A 20,333-nucleotide genomic window follows, 5' to 3' on the forward strand; every position below is an offset into this window, starting at 1 on the left:
CTTAATGTTTTCTCAGCTACCAGGTTCCAGACGCTACCATGATGCCAGCCTGACTTCCCTGGGTAGACCACCTCACCAATATGTCCTGGAACCCTACCTCTCCAGAGCCCTGCCCCACTAGGGAAAGAGAGAGACAGGCTGGGAGTATGAATTGACCTGCCAATGCCCAGGTACAGTGAAGAATGGATTACAGAAGCCAGACCTTCCACCTTCTGTACCCCATAATGATCCTGGGTCCATACTTCTAGAGGGATAATGAATAGGAAATAGTTCAAGGGAGTGACTGGGATACAGAGCTCTGGTGGTTGGAACTGTGTGGAATTATACCCCTTTCATTCTATGCTCTTGTCAATATTTCCATTTTATAAATAGATTTATAAAATGAAGTAAAGACAATAACTTCTAATTTTATGCCCATGAGATTGTCATACATTAGAAAGAACAAAAAAAAGTTTTGACAAGGATATATCTGTTTGTATGTGTGTGGGGGGCCATCCTATACTGCTAGTGAGAATTCAGATTGGTCAACCCCTGTGGAAAACAGTCTGGAAATTTATGAGAACATTAGAAATGGATTTATCCTAAGACCCAGCAATTTCTCTTCTGGGAATTAATTCAAAAGAAAGAAAAACACTGATCAGGAGAGATCTGTGAGCACCTGTCCCACAGATAGCATCACAGTTAGCAGTAACTCAAGCTTGGAAGCAACTCTGATGCCCAATGACAGAGGAGTGGCTAAGAAAATCGTAGTATATATACACAGTGGACTATTACTTGGCTGTTAAAAATGACGGTCATCTCTTTTTTTCTCATTTTGTATGGAACTTGAAAGAACGTGTGAAATAAGATAAGCCAAAAAGAAAATGACAAATAGCAGATGATCTCACTTATAGGTAGAAATTAAGAAACAAGCACCAAGGGTAAAACATAAATTGAAACTTGAAGTGGTTTGGTATATTGCATCAAAGAACAGGATTCTGGGGAAGGAAGGGAAAGGAGGGCTGGAGAGGGTATGAGGGTCCTGGTGCATGATGCAGTACATACTTTGACAGTGAGAAAATTCTGTGAACACTTGTCACAGGAATATGATAAATTGTACCAATATATTATGTCATTAATCCTCCAATGAAATGAATTAAAATGCCCTTTTTGCTAGTAAGGCAATTTATTTTCTTTATTGGAAGAGAAGGGAAAGAGATAGAGAGGATTAGAGCACTGCCTCACAGCTTTATATAGGTATTAAGATCAAAGTTAGGGTTCTAAATAATGTATTTGCTTTACTACTGAGTCAGTTTTTGAGCCCAGACTATTATTATTTTTAATAGATGAGAAGAATAGGGGAAAAGGAGATAAAATATCAGCAAATATCCCATATTGCAGACTATTGTCTTTATAAAAAAGAACACCATTTCAAGTTATATTTGATGTTAATTGTATTTTTATTGAGTTTTATTTTTAGAAAGTGAAAGTTAATTTGTTAATCATCTGACAGTCCATCATAACTCAGAATCTTCCCCAAACAATTACAACTTGGTGATAATTAATCATGATTTTTTAAGACATTCAGTTAAAGTGCCATTCTATTATGGTACATTAAGTCTACATGGAGAGATAGTTACAAAGATTCAGTGACCTCCCTTACAGATTAATATCTCAAGTTTCTGGTTTTAATAAGAAAGAAACAGTGGATCTACCTTTCATTTTTAATATTTTATTCATTTTTTCATTCATTGGGTATAGAAAGATTAATGGGGTGAAGGATGAGAGAGAGAGAGAGAGAGACTTGTAGCACCAGGAACTTGAACCCAAGTCTTTGCACATTGCGGTGTGCATGGTCAACCAAGTATGCCACCACTCTCACACCCCTGTTTGTTTCTAAAGGTTTACAATTTAGTTTCATGAAGCAGAAACCAGAACACTGCTCAACTGTGGTACACTGTAGTATGAGAATTGCACCTGAGACCTCCGGGTGGTGTAAGAATTGCACCTGAGACCTCTGATCACCATTCTTAATTTAATTTGGGAAGATCTCAAAAGAAGTAACATTCGTATAATTGGCCAGCCAAAGAAAGAAAGAGAGGAAAGGGAAGTAAACATTTTAGAGGAAATTATAGAAGAAAACTTCCCAGACCTGAACAACATAAAGGACATTAAGATTCAAGAGACCCATAGAGTGCCAAAAAAATCAACCCAGACCTGAAGACACAAAGACACATCATAGTTACAATGAAAAGAAGTAAGGATAAAGAAAGTATCCTAAAGTCTGCAAAAGAAAAACAAAAAGTCACATATAGGGGAAAACCCATAAGGTTATCAGGAGACTTCTCCACTCAAACTCTAAAAGCCAGAAGAGAATGGCAAGAAATCTATCGATCCCTGAATGAAAAAGGATTTCAACCAAGGATAATAGATCCTGATAGACTTTAATTCAAACTAGATGGAGGGATCAAAACCTTCTCAGACAACAGTTAAAGAAGGCAACCATCACCAAGCCTACCCTGAAAGAGGTTCAAAAAGATTTCTTATAAACAAGAACATAACTATAATATTTTCAATATATCTGAGCAAATAAAAAATTGGTGAATAATGGCACTACAATACATTAAATCCATAATATCAGTAAATTTCAATGGCTTAAACTCACCCATTAAAAGGCACAGAGTGGGAGGATGGATCAAAAAACACCACCCAACCATATGCTGCTTGCAAAAATCTCACCTGACCCAACAAGACAAACACAGGCATAAAGGGAAAGGATTGAAAAAAATCCTACAGGCTAATGGAACAGCCATTCTCATCTTTGACACAGTAGAATTTAAATGAAATAAAGTAATAAAAGATAGGCAAGGACATTATATAATGAATAGAGGATCAATCAACTAAGAAGATTTAACAATTATCAAAATCTATGCACCCAGTGGGGAACCATCTAAATACGTCAAACACCTACTGAAAGAACTACAAAAAATACATCAGTAGTAATATAATAATTTTGGAAGACTTCAACACCCCACTCTCCTGGACATTTTCAGAGTTCTTCACCCCAAAAAACTGGAACACACATTCTTTTCAAATACACACAGCACATCCTCAAGGATAGACCACATGTTAGGCCACAAAGATAGTATCAACAATTTCAAGAGCATTGAAATAATCCCAAGTATCTTCCCATAAAACAAAGCTGACATTCAACAACAAACAGAAAATTACTAAAAGTCATGGAATTTGGAAACTCAACAACTTGCTGCTTAAAACAGTTGGGTCAGTGAGGCACTCAAGCAAGAAATTCAAATGTTCCTGGAAACAAATGAAAATGAAGACATAAGCTATCAAAAATTTTGTGACACAGCTAAAACAGTACTGAGAGGGAAACTCATAGCCATTCAATCACATATTAGAGAACAAGAAAAAGCTCAAATAAACTACCTTACTGCATGCCTTAAGGACTTAGAAGAAGAGAAAAAAAGGAACCCTAAATCAACCAGAAGGACAGAAATCATTAAAATTAGAACAGAAATAAACAACATTGAAACTAAGAGAACCATACAAAAAATCAATGAAGCCAATTTTTGGTTCATTTTTGAAAAATTAAACAAGATTGACAAACCCCTATCCAGACTTAGTATAAAAAAAATGGGCGAGGGAACTCAAATAAGTAGAGGAATGATAGAGGAGATATCACAACTGACACCACAGAAATCCAGAAAATCATGCAAAAATTCTATGAAGATCTATATGCCACAAAGCTAGAGAATCTGGAAGAAATGGAAGAATCCTTAGAAACATATGCCCTTCCAAAACTGAACCAAGAATAACTACAAAACCTAAATGCAACAATCACAGACAAAGAAATCAAAATATTTATTAAGAATTTTTCCAACAACAAAAGTCCTGGACCAGATGACTTCACAAACGAATTCTACAAAACCTTCAGGAAACAGTTAATACCTATAGTTCTAAAGCTTTTCCATAAGACTGAAGAAACAGGAATACTCCCTTACACCTTCTATGAAGCTAACATCACCCTGATACCAAAAGCAGATAGGGACAGAACAAAAAGGGAAAATTGCAGACCAATATCTCTGATGAACATAGATGCCAAAATATTGAACAACATCCTATCCAACTGGATACAGCAGTATATCAAAAAGATGGTTCATAACAACCAAGTGGATTTATCCCAGGAATGCAAGGCTGGTTCAACATATGTAAGTCAATCAAAGTCATTCACCACATCAATAAAAGCAAAACCAAACACCACATAATTATCTCAATAGATGCAGAGAAAACCTTTGATAAAATCCAACACACATTCATGCTCAAAACAATACAAAAAATGGGAATAGATGGGAAATTCCTCAAGATAGTGGAATCTATGTATAGCCAACCTACAACCAACTTCGTACTCAATGGACAGAAGCTGAAAGCATTCCCCCTCATCAGGGCCTAGACAGGGCTGTCCATTATAACCACTACTCTTCAACATAGTATTGGAAGTTCTTGCCATAGCAATCAGGCAAGAGAAAGAAATCAAAGGAATACAGATTGGAAGGGAAAAAGTCAAGCTCTCACTATTTGCAGATGATATGATAGTAGACATAGAAAAACCTAAAGAATCCAGCAGAAAATTACTGGAAGTTATTAGGCAATATAGCAAGGTGTCAGGCTACAATATCAATGTACAAAAATCAGTGGCATTTCATTATGCAAACACTTAGTCTGAAGAAGAAGACATCCAAAAGTCACTCCCATTCACTGTTGCAGCAAAATCAATAAAATACCTAGGAATAAAGTTGACCAAAGGAGTGAAAGATGTGTATACTGAAAACTATGAGTCACTCTTCAAGGAAATAGAAACTGACACCAAAAAATGGAAAGACATCCCATGCTCATGGATTGGAAAAATAAATATCATCAAAATGAATATTCTCCCCAGAGCTATATACAAATTTAACATGATACCCATCAATGTCCTACCAAGCTACTTTAAGAGAATAGAACAAAAACTACAGTCATTTATCTGGAACCAGAAAACTCCTAGAATTGCCAAAAACATCTTGAGGAAAAGAAACAGAAATGAAGGCATCACACTCCCAGATCTCAAACTATATTATAAGGCCATCATCATCAAAAGAGCCTGGTACAGGTTCAGAAATAGGCACACAGACCAGTGGAACTGAATTGAAAGGCCAGAACTAACCCCCCATACCTATGGACATCTAATCCTTGATAAGGGGGTCCAAAGTATTAAATGGAGGAAGGAGGCTCTCTTCAATAAACGGTGCTGGTAAAACTGGGTTGAAACATGCAAAAGAATGAAACTGAACCACCTTATGTCACTAGAAACAAAAATCAACTCCAAATGGATCAAGGACCTGGATGTTAGACCAGAAAGTATCAAATACTTGGAGGAAAACATTAGGGGAACACTTTTCCACCTAAACCTCAAAGACATCGTTGATGAAACAAACCCAACTGCAAGGAAGACTAAAACAGAAACAAATCAATGGGACTACATCAAATTGAAAAGCTTCTGCACAGCCAAAGAAACAGACTATCACTCAAAGAAAGAGAACACTCACAGAATGTAAGATCTTCACATGCCATACATAAGACAAGAGTCTAATCACCAAAATATACAAAGAGCTCAGATAACTTAACGACAAAAAAGAAATGAGCCCATCCAAAAATGGGCAGAGGATATGCACAGAACATTCACTGTAGAAGAGATACAAAAGGCTAACAAATACATGACAAATTGCTCTAGGTCACTAATTGTCAGAGAAATTCAAATAAAGTCAACATTGAGATACTACCTCACCCCTGTGGGAATGGCATACAACAAAAAGGACAGCAGCAACAAATGCTGGGGAGGTTGTGGGGACAGAGGAACCCTCTGCACTGCTGGTGGGAATGTAAACTGGTCCAGCCTCTGTGGAAAGCCATCTAGAGCACTCTCACAAGGCTAGACATGGACCTTCTATATGACCCAGTAATTCCTCTCCTAGGATATACCCAAGGACTCCATAATACCCAACCAAAAAGAAATGTGACACTTAAGTTCATAGCAGCACAATTCGTAATAGCTAAAACTTGGAAGCAATCCAGGTACTAAACAACAGATGAGTGGCTGAGAAAGCTGTGATATGTATACACAATGGAATACTATGCAGCTATTGAGAACAATGAACCCACCTTCTCTGACCCATCTTGGATGGAGCTAGAAGGAATTATACTCATAACACCCAACCAAAAAGAGGTGTGAACTCCTATGTTCATAGCAGCACAATTCATAATAGCTAAAACCTGGAAGCAACCCAGGTGCCCAACAACAGATGAGTGGCTGAGAAAGCTGTGGTATATATACACAATGGAATACTATGCAGCTATCAAGAACAATGAACCCACCTTCTCTGACACATCTTGGACAGAGCTAGAAGGAATTATGTTAAGTGAACTAAGTCAGAAAGATAAAGATGAGTATGGGATGATCCCACTCATCAACAGAAGCTGACTTAGAAGATCTGAAAGGGAAACTAAAAGCAGGACCTGATCAAATTGTAAGTAGGGCACCAAAGTAAAAACCCAGTGATGAGGGGTAGACATGTAGCTTCCTGGGCCAGTGGGGGGTGGGAGTGGGTGGGAGGGATGGGTCACAGTCCTTTGGTGGTGGGAATGGTGTTTATGTACACTCCTAGCAAAATGTACACATATAAATCAGTAGTTAATTAATATGAGAGGAGGAAATCAATTGTATGTCTCAAAGTTTCTCAAAAGACAAACTGAATCTTTTTAATATATAGGCTAAGTATTTGATATGCGGACTCTCTCAAAAGCCTAGACCAAGTAGATTAGAAGCATCCAATAGCACAGCTATATACAAGATACTGGGTACTGTACAGCAAACCATAACAAAGGGACTTTTCAAAGTTAACCCAATTAACAAATAATGTGATGATAATATTAACTATCGATTGTCTTTTTGAACCCTAAGACAGCAGGAACCTCACATCTTCACTAACCCTAAGACAGCAGGAACCTAACATCTTCACTTCCCCCAGTCCTGGAACCCTTGGATAGGGCCCACTTTCCCGTATGCATCTCCCAATCCAAACCAAATAATATTGCATCCGCCGATCACAACCTAACCAAAGCAACGATTGCCACCTCAACATGCTTCACCTCAGACTGTATCCAGAGGCTTCACGTGTGGAAGGACAACCCTTCAGCTTCATTACTCGGGTGAGACCTTTGCTTTTATAGTACACTCTAATTTCATCTCAGGTAGTTCACTTTCTAACAAAGTCCCATAACCTAGATATACACCAGTTTCTGTGAGAGAGAGCTTATGTTCACACATATCCATAAACTACTGCAAAATATATACCTGAAAGCAGAAGTACACTAGAGTTTGCAGTGAGTACCTCCCTAACACTTCCTCTCCACTATTCCAAGCTTGGGATCCATGATTGCTCAACAAATTGTTTGGCTTCATATGTTAACTCTCTTTTCAATCACCAGGTTCCAGATGCCACCAGGATGCTGGCTAGGCTTCCCTGGATTGAAGATCCCACCAATGTGTCCTGGAGCTCAGCTTCCCCAGAGATACACCTTACTAGGGAAAGAGAGAGGCAGACTGGGGGTATGGACCAACCAGTCAACGCCCATGTTCAGCGGGGAAGCAATTACAGAAGCCAGACCTTCTACCTTCTGCAACCCTCAACAACCCTGGGTCCATGCTCCCAGAGGGCTAGAGAATGGGAAAGCTACCATGGGAGGGGGTGGGTTATGGGGATTGGGTGGTGGGAATTGTGTGGAGTTGTACCCCTCCTACCTTATGTTTTTGTTCACTAATCCTTTCTTAAATAAAAATTTTTTTTAAAAAAGAAGGAATTATGCTAGGTGAGCTAAGTCAGAAAGATAACGATAAGTATGGGTTTATCCTATTCATAAACAGAAGTTGAGAAAGAATAACAGAAAGGGAAACTCAAAGCAGGAGTTTACTGAATTTGGAGTAGGGCACCAAAGTAAAAACCCTGGGTTGAGGGGGAGAGTGGATGTTCAGCTTCACGGGGGACTGGGGGGGTGGGGAGGAGGAAGGATGGGATGGAACACAGTCTTTTGGTGGTGGGAATGGTGTTTATGTACACTTCTATAAATTTGTATTCATATAAATCACTAATTAATATGAGAGGAGAAAATTGATTGAATGTCTGAAATGTTTTAAATCACAGAGTCTTTTTAATATATAGGCTGAGTGTTTGATATGTTGACTCTCTTAAACACTTATACCAGGTAAAAAAGAAGCAACCAGTGGCACAGCTACATATAAATAATGTCAAAGGACATAAATTATGGTGATGTTGTATATGATATAACAAATCCTAACAAAGGGATTTTTCAAAGCTAACCCAATTGCCCAATCATGTGATTATAGCAATAACTATCTATTGTCTATTAAACCCTAAGACAGCAGGAACCTCACATTTCATTTATAGAGCCTATATTTCCTCCAGTCCTGGAACCTCTAGGTTAGGGCTCACTTTCCTGCATGCTTCTCTCAATTCATACCAAATGATATTGAATCTGCTGATCCCAACCTAATTAACGCAACAAGTACCACCTTAACATGCTTCACTTCAGACTGTGTCCAGAGATGTCAGGCATCCAATGTCAACCCTTCACCCTCATTACTCAGGAGAGACCTTTCCTTTCATAGTATTCTTTAATTCCATTCCTGGTGGTTCACTTCCTAACAAAGTCCCAAAACCTAGATATAGACCAGGTCACCTAAGATAGAGCATATGTTCACATGTATCCATAAATTAGGGCAAAATATATACCTGAAAGAAAAAATACAGAATACTCTGTAGTGAGTCAGTATAAAGTTCATAATGAAATAGTATCTACTTAGACTTAGATGCCCTCCTCACCTACTTCCTATTATAGTTCTCTCACTCACTCCAAAGCTAATCTCATCAAAGCAAGGGCTGAAAAAGCTGAATAAGGGCAAGAAACTGGCATACTATAATGATATATAGTATAATATAGTCACTATCAGGCGAACTCATTAGCTGGGGCCCTATTCTGGGAGTCCTGAGATTCCCAAACAGACATGATGGGCCTAGACCTCAAATAAATCCCTCTCTATGGTTACTAGTAATTTCTATCAGGAACAACACAATTGGCCCCTTTGTGGGTCCCCAAAGGCCCTTGTCCTCAACTTGGATCAACAATGGTAGAGAATGTTCCATCCTCTGAAGGGAGGATGGACAATATACTCTATGCTATACCTGAGGAAGATGGGTCCTAATACTGGGGCAGCTTGGAACATTCCTACTTATGACCACAGAATGTGAGCTCAGATCCAGAGGGATGCAGAGGTCACATAGGCTCCTAACCTGAATATGGGCCCCAGATCACATCAAGTCGATCGGGTTCATAGTCAACAGTAGTTACACACCTTTCCCATATTTGGGAGCTACTTTCTTCTCTGATCCAGCTTTCTGGTCCTTTATGCAACCATGGCTTCATCTCCCCAGACAAAAATTAGTATCCAAGTGCATATCAGATTTCAGGCTCAGGCAAAAAACAAACAAAAAAACACTAGTATAGCCTCAGGCCCTTTGGAATATAACTAAAATATGCCTATTAGCTATCTAGAAAATGGAGGACCCCCCAATTCTTCATTTGCACTATTCCAGCCTTTAGGTCCATGATTTGTGAACAATTTGTTTGGCTTTGTGCGTCAACTCTCTTTTTAGCCACCAGGTTACAGATGCTAGCATGATGCCAACCAGACTTCCCTGGACAGAAAACCAACCCCACCAATGTGTCCTGGAGTTCTGCTTCCCCAGAGCCCTTCCCCACTAGGAAAAGAGAGGGGCAGGCTGGGAGTACGGATTGACATGTCAATGCCCATGTTCATTGGGGAAACAATTACAGAAGCCAATTACCTTCAACCTTCTGCATCCCACAATGACCTCGGATCCATACTCCCAGAGGGTTAAAGAACAGGAAAGCTATCAGGGGAGGGGATGGGATAAAGAGTTCTGGTGGTGGGAATTGTGTGAAGTACCCCTCTTATCCTATGGTTTAGTCATTGTTTCCTTTTTATAAATAAAAAGTTCTTCTTCTTCTAGCGTTTGCCCTTCTTCCGTAGCCAGTCAACAGCGTCAGGTTGAGCCTGATGTAAAGTTTCGAGACCTCCTTTGAATCTGGAGAGGTGGCAGTCGTTGACTATGTGGGTCATAGTCTGTCTGTAGCCGCAGGGGCAGTTTGGGTTGTCTCTGGCTCCCCAGCGATGGAACATAGCGGCGCACCGGCCATGGCCTGCCTGTTTGATAGCGATTGAGGAGGGCCCAATCATAACGTGCTAGGTCAAAGCCGGGTTGACGCTTGCAGGGGTCTGTGATGAGGTGTTTGTTCTTTACCTCAGCTGACTGCCAACTCTGTTTCCAAGAGTCTGGAACAGAGAAGTTCAGTGTAGGCGTAGGGGACCAGATTGGGCGATGAGAAGTTAAGCATTGTACAGGGTGGGCGAAGATATCCGCGTATATTGGCAGGTCCGGTCGAGCGTAGACATGGGAAATGAATTTAGATGATGCCGCACCCCGACGAATATCTGGCGGGGCGATGTTGCTAAGAACTGGCAGCCATGGAACCGGGGTGGAACGGATGGTTCCAGAAATTATCCTCATGGAGGAATATAATTTGGAATCGACCAAGTGGACATGGGGGCTACAGAACCATACTGGGGTACAGTATTCTGCAGTGGAATAGCATAATGCCAGAGATGATGATCGTAGTGTGGAAGCTCTCGCGCCCCATGAGGAGCTGGCCAGTCTTGCAATGATGTTATTCCTCGCGCCCACCTTTGCTGCAGTTTTTATGAGATGTTCGTGAAATGACAGGGTGCGATCGAGAGTAACGCCAAGATAGACTGGCTGGGCTTCATGCCGGATTCTCGTATCGCCAAGCTGCACATTAAGCTCACGCGAGGCCGAGGCATGGTGTAGATGGAAAACAGATGATACCGTTTTTTAGTGCTAGGGATTAGTCACCATTTTTTACAGTAATCAGATATCAGAGACATGTCTTTCGTGAGTGTTTCCTTGAGGATGTCAAACTTGGATGCCTGAGTTGCACAGCAGATGTCATCGGCATAGATGAACTTCCTTGAAGAAGTTTCTGGGAGGTCATTGATGTAAATATTAAATAGCGTAGGAGCCAGAACGGAGCCCTGGGGGAGGCCAATTGAGACAAGTCTCCATCTGCTAGACTTGTCACCCAGATGCACCCGGAATCTTCTGTTTTGGAGAAGAAATGATATAGTGTTGGCCACCCATGGAGGCAGGCATCCTGAGATCTTGACTAGGAGACCACGGTGCCAGACCGTGTCATAGGCTGCTGTGAGATCAACAAAGACAGCACCCGTCCTTAAATTCTTCTGGAATCCATTTTCAATGTAAGTTGAGAGGGCCAGGGCTTGTTCGCAGGTAGGAATTTCTCTGTAAGAGGAGAAATACGTGACAGAAGCAGCCTCTCAAGGAGTTTGTAACACACGGAGAGGAGAGAAATTGGTCTATAGCTGGCGGCCAGTGTTGGGTCTTTCTTTGGTTTCAAAACTGCTATTATCTTCGCACGACGCCAAATTTTGGGCATAGATTCAGATTCCAAGATGTGGGACAGGAATGAAGTGAGCCACTTCTTTGCCGCGGGGCCCAAGTTAAGAATGAGTTCTGGGGTGATGTTATCATAGCCAGCAGCTGTTCCCGGTTTAACCCTCTTCAAAGCGTCTTCCAGTTCAGACAGTGTAAAGGGAGAGAGTTTTGGAGATGGACAAGATAAACGTAAGTGGGATGACCACTCATGGGAAATTTCTCTTTTCCAGACTGGGTCGATCTTAGCATGTCCAACTTGAGTTAGGTGACTGGCCACTGAGTTTGGAGATATGGGAGGATGGGAGATGGGAGGGGGTTGGCTACCGGCACCCAGACTATGAAGAAGCTTCCAGGCCTTCCTACTTGAGTGGGTGAAGTTCAGACTTTCCGTGAGTTGTTGCCAGCGGGCTTGGCATGCTGCATCCAGGGAGGCAATGAGATGGTCAGCCACATCTGGGTTGCCCGACTCATCATACTGCTTTAGTAGTTGCTCGCATTCAGCATCAAGACAAGGTGTATAGTTAGCACGTCTCCCACGAGGAATGGCTTGGGAAGCTGCTTTGAAGATGGCTTGGCGGAAGCGCCTGTAGGAATCTTCAGAGGGGATAGAGTTAATTGGAATTGCAGGAATAGATTTGTTGGTAAGATCACTGAACAGATGCCAGTTTGCTTTCTGAAAGTTCCATCTTAGTTTCTCCGAGCACAGAATCAGTGGGAGCTGGAGACCAATGTGGATGATAGCTGGGCAGTGATGACTGTGTGGGATGACTATACGGGAAGATCTTGAGAACTTGTCTCGTAGCGGGAAAGGCTTGGCCATTGACTGTGCTAATCCAGCACAGGTCGGGTGACGAGTCTTTATTCCATCTAGCACTGTGAAAAGAACCTGGCTGTTTGGGATCGTATAATATGGAGAGGTCATTCGCTAAAGCCCAGTTGATAGAGCCGTCAGCACGAGTTGAGGAATATCCCCAGTCTTGGTGATGACTATTAAAGTCTCCAACGTAAATGGCTGGGTGATAAAAAGTTAAAAAAGGGTGACAAATGGGAATAAATAAATATTTTATAAAATTTTTAAAAAGAAATGTGTTTGCTACTCAATATTCTTTACTGAGTCCACGTATATTACCTCCTCTTACAGATTATTTAAAACAATGGTGAAGAAATGCACTAGAGGAGAAACAACCAGATAAAGCAATGAAAAATCAACCAGAACATTGCAACATTGAAACAGGAAGATTTGAACAAAAAAAAAAAAAAAAAAAAAAAAGGAGTGACAGGTGAGTGTACTTCATGGGGGATTGGAGGAAACTCTACAAAGGCAGACTGAGCTACCAGCTGACACAGAGTAGCTGCCACCATTCTGAGTCACTGGGAAGAACTCACATGCTCAGTCCAAGAAGGCAGAGAAGAACAGGGCACAGGTCTAAATCAAAAGCTGTCTCCCACTCAAATGGTGGTAGTGTGCTGCCAAAGTCTAGAATAAAGTCTGAAGGGAGGCAATAAAACCTCATTGCCTAAACCCACAGGTGAAGATGAAAGACGCACTCACCCCCCCACCACAAGGACATATTAAACACACACACACACACACACACACACACACATGCACACACAACCACCACCACCACCACCACAACCTGATGGCTGAATAGCAGATACCACACTTAAGCAAAATATAAAAAGGACAAAAGGATTAGGGAAAAAAAAGTCTGAGTTTGACTTCAGAAAACTTATTATGAAGGCAGTTAAGATTCAACCATAACTTACAAACACAAATTCATGATCTCAGAGAAAACTTTAACAAAGAGCTATATGGAGATACAAGAAGCTAAGGAGGATTTGGAAGAAGTTGGGACTTATCTTAGAGGCCTTGTAAATAGAATAATTCAGTTAAAGGATAGAGTAGCCATTGCTAAAAGATAAAATCACCACACATTCTGATTGCAAGGCTCTTGGAGAGGAAAGGGTCATGAAAAATGAAGCAATTCTTGGTGAAATAAAAAAAGAACTATTGAAATATCTAAAGATGAAAGGAAGGAGAAAGTGCAGAGACCATATTAATATAAGTTATAATTTTTCCCACCTGGGAAATGCTTAAAATATAGAAAAATATGCTGAAAACAGAGGAGGCTGAAAGAACACCCAGAGCTTATACTCAAATGGTCCCCACATTGAAAATCACTATAAAACTATTCAAAATCAAAGACAAAGAAAATCCAATGCAGGATATGAGAGGAAAAAAGAATTTTTCATACAGAGGCAGGACCATCTGGCTATCTTGAGATTCCTCAGCACAAACACTAGAAGAAAGAAAAGAATGAATGACATATTCACTGTACTAAAGAATAGAAAGTACCAGTCAGAATATTCTACCCTGCCAAATAAGCTTTTAAGTATGGAGGAGAAATTAAAAGAGTCCCAAACATACTGAAACTTAAGGAATTCACCACCACCACCAGTCCTGCCTTGCAAGAATTATTGAAAGGAGACATACATGAAAAGAAGCAAACAAATTTCAACTCTATATGAGTTCATCAATGGTAGAATAGAATTCAAAACACAAACAATAACAACAAAAGAAGCAAAGGCATTGGAAAAGTCAGAACAAAATGCACAGAGTGATATGAACAAAATTGATGAATCAAAACCAAATATCAAAGGCCAAATACTAGACCAGAAATTCTAAAATCACAATCTTAGCTTCACCTTGGTTGGGACCTGAAAGAAAAGTGTTAAGTGGGATGACTCAAGAGAGAGGAAGGAATGCTGTTTGACCATACATGTAGGTGATACTTGGGAGACAATCAGAAAGACAAACTTGAACTTGGAGTGGAGTACTTCTCCAAAACAAGGAACTCTGAGGAAGGAATGAAAGAATAGGACTTGGTGGGTGGGTGATGGGGAGGCTAGGGTCCTAGATTGAGGGTGAGAGAATTTTACAGATACCCATGATGCAGAGCTGATAAATGGAGCCCATGTGTAGATAATTGTGTTATAAGCCATTAACCTCCTAACAAAATGGTAGAGAGAGAGAGAGAGAGAGAGAGAGAGAGAGGAAAGAAAATAAAAAAGAAAGAAAGAAAAGAGGAATGCACAAAAGTAGTTTTCCTAATAACTAAAGAGTTGGATATAAGGGAATGCCAATAGCTAAGATTAATTTTTTTTCTAAAGAAAAGAAAAACAGAAATAGATAAAGCTACAATTTCAAATGATACTTTAGTTAAAGAGGGAATAAGATAAGTGAGGGTGGTGCAAAGCTTAAGGAGCATCATAAGGATCCTGGTTCCCCACCTGCAGGGGAGTCTCTTCACAAGAGATGAAATAAGTCTGCAGGTGTCTTTCTTTCCCCCCTCTGTCTTACCCTCCTCTCTCCATTTCTCTCTGTCCTATCCAACAACAACGACATCAAGAACAACAACAAGAATAACTACAACAATAAAACAATAAGAGTAACAAAAGGGAAATTAAAAAGAAATCAGGCAATATCCCAAAGAGGCTAGCAATGCAAAAGTGAAACAAGGCCAGTAAGATAGTTCACCAGGGATGGTATACATTTTGCCATGGATGTAACCCAGGTTCCAGGTCCAACCCCCCACTGCACTGGAGGATGCTTTAGTGCTGTGATCTCTTTCCTCTTTATTTTTTTTAAAGTTTTTTAAAATTATATTTATTTTCCCTTTTCTTGCCCTTGTTTTTATTGTTGCTGTTGTTATTGATGTTGTCATTGTTGGATAGGACAGAGAGAAATGGAGAGGAGGGGAAGAAAGAGAGGGGGAGAGAAAGATAGACACCTGCAGACCTGCTTCACCACCTGTGAAGCGACTCTCCTGCAGGTGGGGAGATGGGTGCTCAAACCAGGATCCTTACTCTGGTCCTTGCGCTTTGTGCCACGTGCGTTTAACTGCTGCGCTACTGCCTGACTCCCTTTTCTTTTTCTTTCTTTCTTTCTTTCTTGTTTTTTTAACCTACGTGTACCTGAAAAATTTGGCCTATAGCTGGGAAGCCTGAACAATGACAATAAAAAAATAAATTGAAATATGTGGGTCAGGAGATTTCTCAGCAATTGAGTATTGCACAAACATATATGAGGCCTCAGATGTTCCAGCTTCAATACCCAGTAACAACAAATGTCAGAGCTGCATAGCGCTCTGGTCTCTTCCTCTCTTTCAATAAACAAATTAAGGAAAAAAAAACTAAAGTGAAATATGTATCAAAAAAGAGAGATTGCACCAAAATAGCTCAGTTGGGAAAGCATTAGACTGTAAAAAGAGAGATTGCACTAAAAATCTATACTTTCCTACTATCATTCTCTGGATAAAACTAAATGAAAAGATATTTCATTAGCAAAATAATTCACTAATGTTTTATCGTCTTAATTTTTTTTCTATACTGATCTTGGGGCTAATTCTTCCCATTATAGTTAATTTTTCTGGCGATTTACTCTTTAAATAGAGTTCACCTATTTATATTTTATGTTGCAAACTATATACAAATGTCTGGTAAAAATTAATTGTCTGTTCTCATTTAAGAATAAGACAAAAGGAAGGGTCATTAGCATCTCTGGATATTTGAATTGAGTTGCTTTTTTCCTTAGATGAAATGGATGCAGAGTCAGTGATTACACATTACTAAATTTTGAGATAAGTAATGGCTTTGTTTTAAAATCTAATGTAAGTTGGAGAGACTTCTATGAATATAGAGTAGAGAGAAAAACACATGAGAGTAAAGAAAAATGATGGAGTGGGGGTTGGGTGGTGGCACAACCTGGTAGAGTGCACATGTTACCATGCACAAGGACACAGGTTCAAGCCCCTATTCCCACCTGTGTGATGGAAGCTGCACAAGTGAATCGATACTGCAGGTGTCTATCCTCTCTGCCTCCCTATCTAGTATCCCTTTCCCTCTCAGTTTATCTCTGTCTCTGTCAAAAAGCAAGAAGAAAGAAAAATAAAAGAAAAATGATGAGTCAGCAAGACAGCTTACTTCTATAGTGTACTTGTTCTGTCAAGTTCACAGCCCAGGTTCAAGCCCAGCCTTCAATGTACTGAAGGAAGCTTTGGTTCTGTGGTGTGTCTCCCATTGTTTCTGTCCTGTCTTTCTATCTGAAAAGGTCTGCCTGAGGAAAAAAGGTCCACTGAGGGAAAAAACGGGGGGAGGATAATTAAGAAAAATGGCTGATGAAGATGTTTCTTTTAAAAATTCTTTTATATTATCTTAATTTATTTGCTAGAGACAGAGAGATGTTGAGGTGGAAGGGGAAGATAGCACTCTTAGAGGCCTTCCAAGGACCTTGCCCTCAGTAGAAAGCAGTGATGGTAGGGACTACCTCAGTCTCTAAGGGAGGCTGGGGTATCCTGCACAACTACTTGAGGAAGAACGGTTCTGAATTAAGTGCAGACTGCAGTGTTCCCAGCTGTGACCATGAGCTGCAAGCTCCAACCAATAGGGACTCAGAGGTTACACAGGCTCTGGTGATGTATATATATCCCGGGTGGGGTGGATGGGGGGCAAATAGTTAATTTTATTCATAGATTTTATTTTTCAAAAATGGGAGTTACTCTCTTCCCTAATCCAACGTCCTAGCTCTTTTTTTTTTTTTTTTTTTTGCCTCCAGGGTTATCGCAGGGGCTTGGTGCCTGCACCATTTTTTCCCCCATTTTGTTGGCCTTGTTGTTGTTATTGTTGCCATTCATGTTGTTGTTGGATAGGATAAAGAAATGGAGAGAAGAGGGGAAGACAGAGAGGGAGAGAGAAAGACAGACACCTGCAGACCTGCTTCACCACTTTTAGGGTGATCCCCTGCAGGTGGAGAGCCGGAGGGGGGGTGTTGAACCAGGTTCATTATGCTGGTCCTTGTGTTTTGTACCATGTGTGCTTAACCCGCTGTGCTACAGCCCGACCCCATAACTTTCTAGCTCTTTTCTCTACTCTGACATCATGTTCTCAGACAACATTTTTATCTAACTTCATATTAGCTATCAAAATCAAGCAAAAACTATGATATTAGTGGTCCCCTAGAAACCTGCCTAAAGTGGACTTCAGAGCTTCCTACCACCCTAAGATTCCTAATCTCTTTTGCTCTGTTCCTATTTTATTTTATTTTTTTTTGGTTTCTGTTCATTAAACATTTTGCCCTGCTTTATATCTTTCTGCCTTTCAGGGAACAAGTTGCAGAAACTACCATGATTCCATTCTGATTTCTCTAGGTAGACAACCTCACCAACGTGTCCTGGAACCTCGCCTCTCCAGAGCTCTACCCAACTAGATAAAGGTAGAAACATATTGGGGGTATGGATTGACCTGCCAATGCCTATGTCGAGTGCAGAAGCAATTACATAAGCCGGAACTATTACCTTATGCACCCCAACAATAATTTTGATCTATACACCCAGTAGGGGAGAAGTGATAGGAGGAAAAGGATAAGAGGGTTATCAGGACCCAGAGAGAGAAGAGGAAAAAGGAAGGGACATTTGGATGCAGTAATAGGTTATGTATGGTTTGGAAAGGAAGAGAAGATGGAACCATTAAAAAAAGGGGAGGCAATTATAATTTCTTCCTTAATTTCTTCTTTGACCCAGTAGTTGGCAGTACTCTTTTCCACCTAAACTTTACAGGCATATTTAATGATACAAATCCAATTACAGAGAAGACTGAAACAAAAATAAACCAGTAGGACTACATCAAATTAAAAAGCTTCTACACAGCAAAAGAAACCACCACCCAAACAATGAGACCCTTTACAGAATGGAAGAAGACCTTTACATGCCACACATCAGACAGGAGACTAATAACCAAAATATATAAAGAGCTTACCAAACTCAGTAACAAGAAAATGACTCTATCCAAAAATGAGGAGAGAATATGAACAGAATATTCACCAAAGAAGAGATCCAAAAGGCCAAAAAAACAAAAAGAAAAAATGTTCCAAGTTAATGATTGTCAGAAAAATGCAAATAAACACAGTAAGATACCACTTCACTACTGTGAGAATGTCATATGTCAGAAAAGGTAGCAGTAACAAATGTTGGAGAGGCTTTCGGGACAAAGGAACCCTCCTGGACTTCTGGTAGGAATGTAAATTCATCCAGTTCCTGTGGAGAGCAGCCTAGAGAACTCTCAGAAGGCTATAAGTGGACCTACCCTATGGCCCTGCAATTCGTCTCTTGGAGATACATCCCAAGAAACCAAACACACCCATGCAAAAAGATTTGTGTATACCTATGTTCATAGCAGTAAAAATTTGTAATAGCCAAAAACCTGGAAACACCCCAGGAGCCCAACAACAAATGAATTGCTATGCAGAGCTAGCGTGAGGGTATTTCTTCCCAGGCACATGTTCTCTGGGTTGGAGAGAACTCGACCAGAGCCAACCTGGTCAGTGATGTGGGAGTGAGACCAGGAACTCATGGCTGAGCGGGAATGCAATGCGTCTTTATTGATCAGAGACCATGCTTTTATATATTTAGAACCGGAAGTGGCAAGTTGGAAAAGGAAATGGCTAGGAAAGGAGGTGGAGAAAAGGGAAGAGCAAGAAGGTAGAAAGCTTCCATAGCAACAGTTGCTAAGGTTTTAACTGGCAGGATTAATGTACCCTGCAGGCAGGGTGGGTCTCGAGGTAGAAAGAAGATAGATCAAAGGTGGGGATCTTTCAGGCAAAACAATGATTATGTAAATAGACCATAGTGTCAGCAGTGGAGGATGAAGCAGGGGGGCTGCCCAACAAGGCTGAGTAAGTTGTGTTATATATACACAATGGAATACTATTCAACTATTAAAAACAATGATTTCAGGGGCCAGGTTGTGGCGTACTTGGTTAAGCATGAACATTACAATGTGCAAGGATCCAGGTTCAAGCCCGTGGTGGTCCCCACCAGCAGGGGGAAGCTTCACAAGTGGTGAAGCAGGGCTGCAGGTGTCTCTCTGTCTCTCTCCCTCTCTATCTTACCCTCTCAATTTCTCTCTGTCTCTATACAATAATAAATAAAATATTAAATAATTTAAAAAATAAGTCTTAAAAAATGATGATTTCACCTTCTTCACCCCATCTTGGAGGGAGCTTGAAGGAATCATTTTAGTGAGATAAGCCAGAAAGAGAAGGGTGAATATGGGTGATCTCACTCATAGACAGAAGCTGAAAAATAAGAATAGAAGGGAAAACACAACAAAACAAAAATAGAATTTGGGTTGGCTTTGGTGTATTACACCAAATTAAAAGACTCTGGGGTGGAGGGAGGGTTCAGGTCCTGGAACATGATGGCAGAGGAGGACCTAGTGGGTGTTGAACTGTTATGTGGAAAACTGAGAAATGTTACACATGTAAAAACTACAGTATTTTACTGTCAACTATAAACTGTTAATACTCAGTAAAGAAAAAAATAGAATCTCATGAAAAAGGCAATTATATATAACTATAGACAGATAGTTGTAGAAACAATAGTTAACCCATTCCTGCAACCTTAGGAAAACTGCTATAGTTTATAATAGACGGATTGGGGATTCAGAACTCTGATGGTGGGAATGGTATACAATTATACCCCTGCTGACATGTAATTTTGTAAATAAATATTAAATCATTAATAAAAATTTAGAAAGAAGAAATTCAAAATGTATTTATTTGCTTCTTCAAGCTTTGGAGCTACTATCTGCCCTAATCCAGCTTTTTTTTTT

At 40.2% G+C, this 20,333-nt stretch overlaps 1 long non-coding RNA gene across 4 annotated transcripts in view; it reads left to right on the top strand.

Moving 5' to 3' along the window:
- The window catches only part of LOC132540874 (uncharacterized), a 32,510-nt gene that overhangs the window by 2,251 nt on the left and 9,926 nt on the right, over nucleotides 1–20,333 (top strand). For 2 of the 4 annotated variants that reach the window (XR_009552010.1, XR_009552009.1), the window contains exons 2-4: nucleotides 17–170; nucleotides 12,805–12,943; nucleotides 17,835–17,937. This is a non-coding gene — a long non-coding RNA (uncharacterized LOC132540874). Of the gene's footprint in view, nucleotides 1–16; nucleotides 383–12,804; nucleotides 12,944–17,834; nucleotides 19,036–20,333 lie in introns of those variants that run through there. The other 2 variants (XR_009552008.1, XR_009552007.1) reach the window with 2 other exon arrangements.

The sequence above is a fragment of the Erinaceus europaeus genome, chromosome 10, assembly GCF_950295315.1.
Source record: "Erinaceus europaeus chromosome 10, mEriEur2.1, whole genome shotgun sequence".
NCBI lineage: Eukaryota > Metazoa > Chordata > Mammalia > Eulipotyphla > Erinaceidae > Erinaceus > Erinaceus europaeus.